Consider the following 6,952-nt stretch of genomic DNA (forward strand, 5'->3'; position numbering starts at 1 on the left):
TTTTAACACATAGGTGGTACTATTTATGCTGCTTTAATTCTTTTTTTCACATTTAACAGTATATATGAGCTATGTTTCCTTATTAGCACATGGAGAGTGTTCTTGTTTTTTTTTTCTTTGGTTTTCAGCACTTTCAGGACATTAAATTGGTAGGATAAACCACAATCTATTTTTAACTCATCAACTTTGAAGGAAATTTATTGCTTCTGGACCCTTATTATTAACCGGCATGTATGTTATTTCAAACATTGTGCATGTCTAATTGTGAGATAATGTTTGACAATAGGAATATCTACATCTACATCTATATCTATATATGTATATGCAATGTTTTTGAAATATATTATAATACTGTTCTTCAGAGCAGTTACATGCCCACCAGTAATATATAAATGCACCTGTTTCCATACAAACTCATTATATGTTATTGAACATCTGGGTTTTTCGTAAGTATATATATAAAGAGTTCATATTTGGATGCTCAGAATTCTGTGTATTTCCAGTGTTGGCAAAGCACCTGTTTATATCATTTATGTATTTTTTCGGCTGAGTTGTGATCTTTTCCACATTTATTTCTACTAGATCCTTACTATACTAAGATTACAAATGCATGAAGTAAACGGCATGTATTCTCCTTAATCTTTCATTTGTTTTTTGACTCAGAATGTATTTTTCTCACCTAGAAGGTATGAAACTTTGTTATAGCCAAATTTATTAGTCTGGTTTTGAACTATGAACATAGAAAGGTTTTTCCACCTCTAAAATAGTAAAATAATTCTCTTCTATTTTATCTTAGCCCTTTCATGTTTTTTTCCTTATCTATTTCTTTTTCCCTCAGTTCCTTCATTGAGGAATGATTGACAAATAAAATTTATAGATATTTAAAGGGTTTGACTTTTCTAGTTTAAATTTCTGCTCCATCTGGAATTTAGCTAGCATAGTATGGATTATGATGCACCTTCATATTTTTACATGATACATAGGGAAACCTTGTTAAAAGGTACCCCTTTGGCAACTTTCCTATTTCTTCTATGGAAATCAATGTTCAATTTTTTTCCTGGAATTGTTTTTGATAAACTATATTTCCCTAGAAAATGACCTATTTTATCTGGATTTTCTGTAGAATTTTGTGTAGTACTTTTTTATTTTTAGTTGTACATGACATAATGCCTTTGTTTTATTTATTTATTTTTTTATATGGTGCTGAGGATCGAACCCAATGCCTCACGCATGCGAGGCAAGTGCTCTGCATTGAGCCACAACCCAGGCCCGCAAAGTACTTTTTAATAATATCTTATTTTTTTATTTCATCTTATCATTTTTATTTTCTATATTTGTACTTCCTTAGAAAATAAGATAGGGAATTATTTATATATTTGTATTTTCCTTCTATCCTCCCCCAGTTACAAAAAGCTATTTATTGTTCAATTATTTTCCTACTTTTTAATTTGTGACATTCTGCTATTATTTTCCTATGGTTTAGCTTAATGTTACATTTTTTGAAAACATCTTGATGTTACATTTTATTTGTTGTTGAGTGAGTGCTTAAAGTTATAAACTGTTTTAAAATTTGGTTGATTTTCATAAGTTCCAATGACTAGAATTTTCAGAAATTCTGTACTTTCATTTGGATCCCTCTTTGACTCAAGAGTTGTTTAAGAGGAAAAAAAATTAACATTTAGGAAGAGATGTAGTCTTTTTAATTTTCCTTTTTGAAATTAGGTACTAGTTTCATTCCACTGTGATCAGAAAAAGTTGTCTGTTCTAGTTTTACTTTTTAGAGCTCATGGAGGTTTTCTTCGTGACCTAATGCATGGCAGATTTGCTGACTATCCCATAGGAACTGAAATAAAGAAAATTCTTTGTTTCAGGGTGCTGCATTTGATATATATTGATCAGGACTACATCATTAGATTTGTTGCTTTGGCTTTCTGTATCTGTGCTCATTTCCTCCCTCCTGTCTGCTTGATTGATGTCAGGGATGAGAGAAGGGACTTAGTTTCCTATCATAAGGCATCTTTGTTTCTCCTCATAAGATTTCTGTTGGTGCGTAGATGTTTATAACTCAAAAATATTCAATTTGAATGATAAATTTAGTGTTACCAAGTGTCCTTCTTTGTTTCACTTAATGCTTTGAATCCTTACTTCTGCCTTATCTAGTTTTAATATTGTGAATCTTTTGTTTTTTTCTTCTTTGCATTGCAAGATATAGCTCAGCCATCTTTTCTACTTCTCAAAACCACTTTTTAAAACTGTGTCTCTTTTATTTTGGCACAGAGTTCAATTTTGCTTTACAAGTCAACATGATAATCTTTTTAAACAACAAATTAAACATGCTTACATTTTTTATGTAACAGATATATTTAGTTTGAATTATGTTATTTTTTCATGTTTTGTTTTCTATTTTTAGAAAAAGACTTCATTTTGTGTTGTTTTTGTTTTGTAGGTCTATAATTATAAAAAGTGAAATTTTTGTTTTAATGGTTATTTCCATATTTATAACTTTTTGTGGCCTTCCACTTTTTTAGGCATCTGTTAGTTTCCAAGCAGAATTAGCACTGACCTTAGTCTAGTTTGTGCTTCTCTAAAAGATTATTTGAGACTGGGTAATTTATGAAATTTACCTTCTGGCATTTCTGGAGGGGGAAAGTCCCCAATTGAGGTCCTGAGCAGGCTTGATAGTCTGGCAAGGGTTACTCTATTCTTTCAGGAGGGAGCCTGGCACCTTGTGTCCTGTGGAGGAGAGAAATGCTATGACCTTACATGGCAGAAGGTGGCAGAGGAAAAAGAACAAACTCTCTCTGCTGAGTCCCCCCTCACCTTTCTTCTGAACACAGAAAAAAATGCATTTAATTTTTTGGCTCCAGAAAGTAATATTTGCACAGGAGGAGCCCTTGTGTTCTAACTACCATTGAAAGTCCTTGTTTCTTAATACTATCCCCTTGGCAACTACTGAATTTTGGAGGAAACACTTTCATACCACAGTAGCATGATCCCATTTCCTAAAACATTTTTCTTCTGTTGGTTAATATAAGCCAATCAAGTTAAGAAAGTGGTTGCTTTGTACTGCTAAATCTGTCTCTACTTCAGTTATGTAATTTGTGTTTTCATAATTTCAAAAGTGTCAGGGATGTGGCTCAACTGTTAAGTGACCTTGGGTTCAATCCCTGGTACAAAAGCAAAACAAAACAAACAACAACAAAACACCTCCTGGGAATAAAGATGGCGGACTCAAATGAGGCAGTGAGTCCTGATCTCTTCACAACACAGAAAGAAAGCAATGAATAAAAGCAGAATTGAGAGGTGGATGACATAATAAATGCTCTAAGACTGGATACTACTTAGTCTGAGATCTGGAGATTCTGGAAGATAGTGTACTAGAGTAGAAAACAAAACTCCGCCCTAACCCCAAACCATTGATGGGGAAAGGTGGAGATGAGAGAAAGAGCTTGCGCAGGGAGCAGATATTCTCTTAAGTTCACCCACTTAAAACTGTTGGAAACTGTTAAAAAGACAGACAAAATATTAAACGCAGAAGGCTCCTTTAAAAAGTACAAAACACAAACAGTTACCCTCTTAAATCAGCACAGTGTCTTCCTACACCCAGAAAGCTGCAAATTAAACCAGAGAGAAGCCCCTGCAGTGGGGCCTCTTAAGAATCCAACTGGAAAGAACTTCTAGAAAGACCAGTACTAGTCATAAATCTCAGGAACTTGCTCCCTTGACCCTTCCAATGAACCATGAGGAACGGAGCTGGTTAATAGGGACCTGGGTTAGAGAAGTGCACATCTGTCCCCACCCAGCCTCTGCAACCCAGACAAGGGAAAAAAAGCTCTATGAAGGTAAGCTTCACTCAGACAAGCAGGAAGCAGCTTTGGTCCTCCCAAAGGAAACTTGATTCACCAGGCCCTGACTAGTGAGACTGGGGGAAGGCATTGTGAGAAGCCTAGGGACAGTCCCCAGGATCACAGGACCATACCAGAGGGAAGCTGCCTGAACACCCAGTGACATACACATCTTGGGAAATTGACAGAGGCTACACAGCAGAAAGGGCTGGATACCAGCCAGAAAAGGTCATCTAGCCTGAACGGTGATTGCAATTGGTAAATGACAGGGCATTGTTTGGATACTTGCAGGACCTTGCATCAGACTAATTAAGCAGAGGGAATCAATGCCCACTATTCATAACGTGGGACAGAAACTAGAGTCCAAGTGAAGCACCAGAGACCTGTCACTACAGTATCTCAGAAAGCAGAGGCAGCAAGGGGAATATTACTATACCACACCTGTGGAAAACACACAACTTTTGTTCCTGCGCACACAGACAGCTACCAGGATCTTCACTACTGTAAAAAGAATTCAGTATAGGGGAACAGGTATACTAGTGACCCATAGCATACGTAAGGGCACATCAGAGCCTGCATCCTGAACTTCTGCAAATTTAATATCAGTTAACTCAGAACACTTCATCCTCTAAAACTATGAACAATTCTAATGTCAACTTTGATCATATGAATAACTCATAACTTGAATGATAATTCAAGTTTATGATAATACAACTCAACAGCCAATATTGCACCTCCAATACATTTTAATGTATTTCATTTAATAGTTTAAAGCATTAATTGGAATCTTCCTATTGTAGTTTTCCTACCTTTAATTCATATCTGCTTCTCTTGTCTCCTACTCGTCTTCTTGTACTATTCACTTACTATCTCAAATAACACCCATTCATCTATTTCTCCTTTATGCCTGGGTATAATTACTCTTCTATAGCTTCTCTCTCTCACTTTTTCTTTCCTTATTTTTTCTCTCCCTATTTGCCCAAACTTTATTCCTCCCCACTTTTAGCATGCACTCAAGGTTACTAAATTTAATTATTATTTTTTGACCTGTACCTGAATTTGAGGAACCATGGAGAACAACTGAAACAAGTTTTTGTTCTTACAGTAGTACTAGGCGTGGCTCAGAAGTAATTATAGTAGATATGGCTCAGTGATATCTCTTAAAGTGGAGCTGATATTGGGATCAACAGAAGTAACACATTGAATTAAGATATCATTATCTAGATATCTACCCAACCCAGGACCCTTAAGAAAAAAAATATAAAAAGCTCACATTGTAGTTCACTTAAAAGAAGAAGTCAGAACTGTACTGATAGATGGGTAGTCATACAAACAATATTAAAAAAAAAACCATCCTAAACACTCCATAATGCTTCAAAACAAACTTCATCAACATTGCAGTAGAAGAAATGTCAGAGAAGGAATTTGGAAAATTCATAGTTAAACTGTTCTCTGAGCTAAAATATGATGTAAAGACTAATTAGAGAGAAAATGCAGAAAAAGAAAGATCACTTCAATAAAGAGATAGAGATTCTGAAAAAGAATCAAATGGAAATCCTCAAAATGAAAAGATCAATAAATCAAATTAAAAATTCAACAAAAAGCATCACCAATAGATTAGACCACTTTGAAGATAGATTTTTCAGGCTTTGAAAAGAAAGTATGTAATCTTGATAATAAAGTCAAACAAACATGAAATCAAACATACTGAGTATCCAACATATTCAGTAAAATATTTCATGAAGAAATGAAAAGTAAATCAATAGAAGACAGGAAATAATTAAAACCAGAGCCAAAATGAATGAAATTGAGATTTAAAAAATACCAAAAACAAAGAGTTGTTTTTTAAGGATAAAATTGATAAACTTTTAGCCAAACTAACTAAAAGAAAGAGAGAAAAACCTCAAATTATCAAAATCCAAGATGAAAAATGAAATACCACCACAGACACTGCTGAAATCCAGTGGATCATCAGAAACTATTTTGAAAATGTATACTCCAATAAGCTAGAAAATCTGGAAAATATAGAAAAATTCCTAAGGATATATGAACTACCCAAATTGAAACAAGAGGATATAGAAAATTTAAACAGTTCAATTTTTAGAAATGAACTTGAATCAGCCATCAAAAACCTTCCAACAAAGAAAAGCCCAGGACTGGATGGATTCTCTACTGAGTTTTACCAGCAATTTAAAGAAGAACTAATACCAAGCCTCCTCCAATTATTCCATGAAATACAAAACTCTGCCAAATTTATTCTATGAATCCATTAGTACCCTGATACCAAAACCAGACAAAAAACACACCAAGAAAACTTCATATCAGTATCTTTGGTGAACATAGATGCAAAAATTCTCAATAAAATATTGGCAAACTGCATACAAAAACATGTCAAGAAGATAGTGCACCATGATCAAGTGGGATTCATTCCAGAAATACAAATTTCTTTTAATATATGAAAATCATGGCAGCATTGCTGGTTCAGTGGTAGAATTCTCGCCTGCCACGCGGGAGGCCTGGGTTCGATTCCCGGCCAATGCATAATAGCTTCTTAGTTTGAGAGAGGGAAGATGTCGGCGAGGGGAGTGCATTGCCCCCGTGTGCTGCTTCACTGTGTGGGAGTATGACAAGTCAGGACGGCTAAAGGCTATCTTGTTAGGAATTTCCAGCAATAGTGGGGTGCTCTGGAACCTGGAGGAAGGATTTCCATCGCACGAGGATCGGCTACGGGGACTCAAACGCGAGAGGTTTGTCGCACGGAGGGTAACACTGCTTATTCAGCAAATCGCCCCGCGGCTAGAGTCTGCAGCGCGCGCTGGGAAACGAGGAGATAGCGACGCAGTGATACAGCGCTGCAGTTTCTGCCAGCCGTGCAAGCACCGTACTCAGGGCTGAATTCTGGGTTCGAGACGGGGGAAGGAAGCGGTCCATCTCGGTTCTCCACACCGGTCAGACCACAGAGGAGGCCAGCAGCCGCCCGTGCCAGGAACAGGCCCAGCGACCTGCAGGCGGGGTAGTCACGACACCCCAATTGGAGTAGGGGCAGAGCAGAGCCTCCACCCGTGCCCGAAAGGTGGGAAGATCTGCGACCGACCAGCGGGACAGGC

The 6,952-nt window shown here is 36.6% G+C and overlaps 1 non-coding gene across 1 annotated transcript; it reads left to right on the top strand.

Annotated features, from left to right (window-relative positions):
- The first annotated feature begins 6,315 nt into the window (after positions 1 to 6,315).
- Trnag-gcc (transfer RNA glycine (anticodon GCC)) lies at positions 6,316 to 6,386 on the top strand. Its single transcript has one exon. It is a non-coding gene; the product is annotated as a tRNA-Gly (tRNA).
- The last annotated feature ends 566 nt before the right edge of the window (positions 6,387 to 6,952 follow it).

The sequence above is a fragment of the Marmota monax genome, unplaced genomic scaffold (genome assembly GCF_021218885.2).
Source record: "Marmota monax isolate L192 unplaced genomic scaffold, Marmota_monax_Labrador192_F-V1.1 WCK01_AAM20220418_F8-fsc00021, whole genome shotgun sequence".
Classification (NCBI taxonomy): Eukaryota; Metazoa; Chordata; class Mammalia; order Rodentia; family Sciuridae; genus Marmota; species Marmota monax.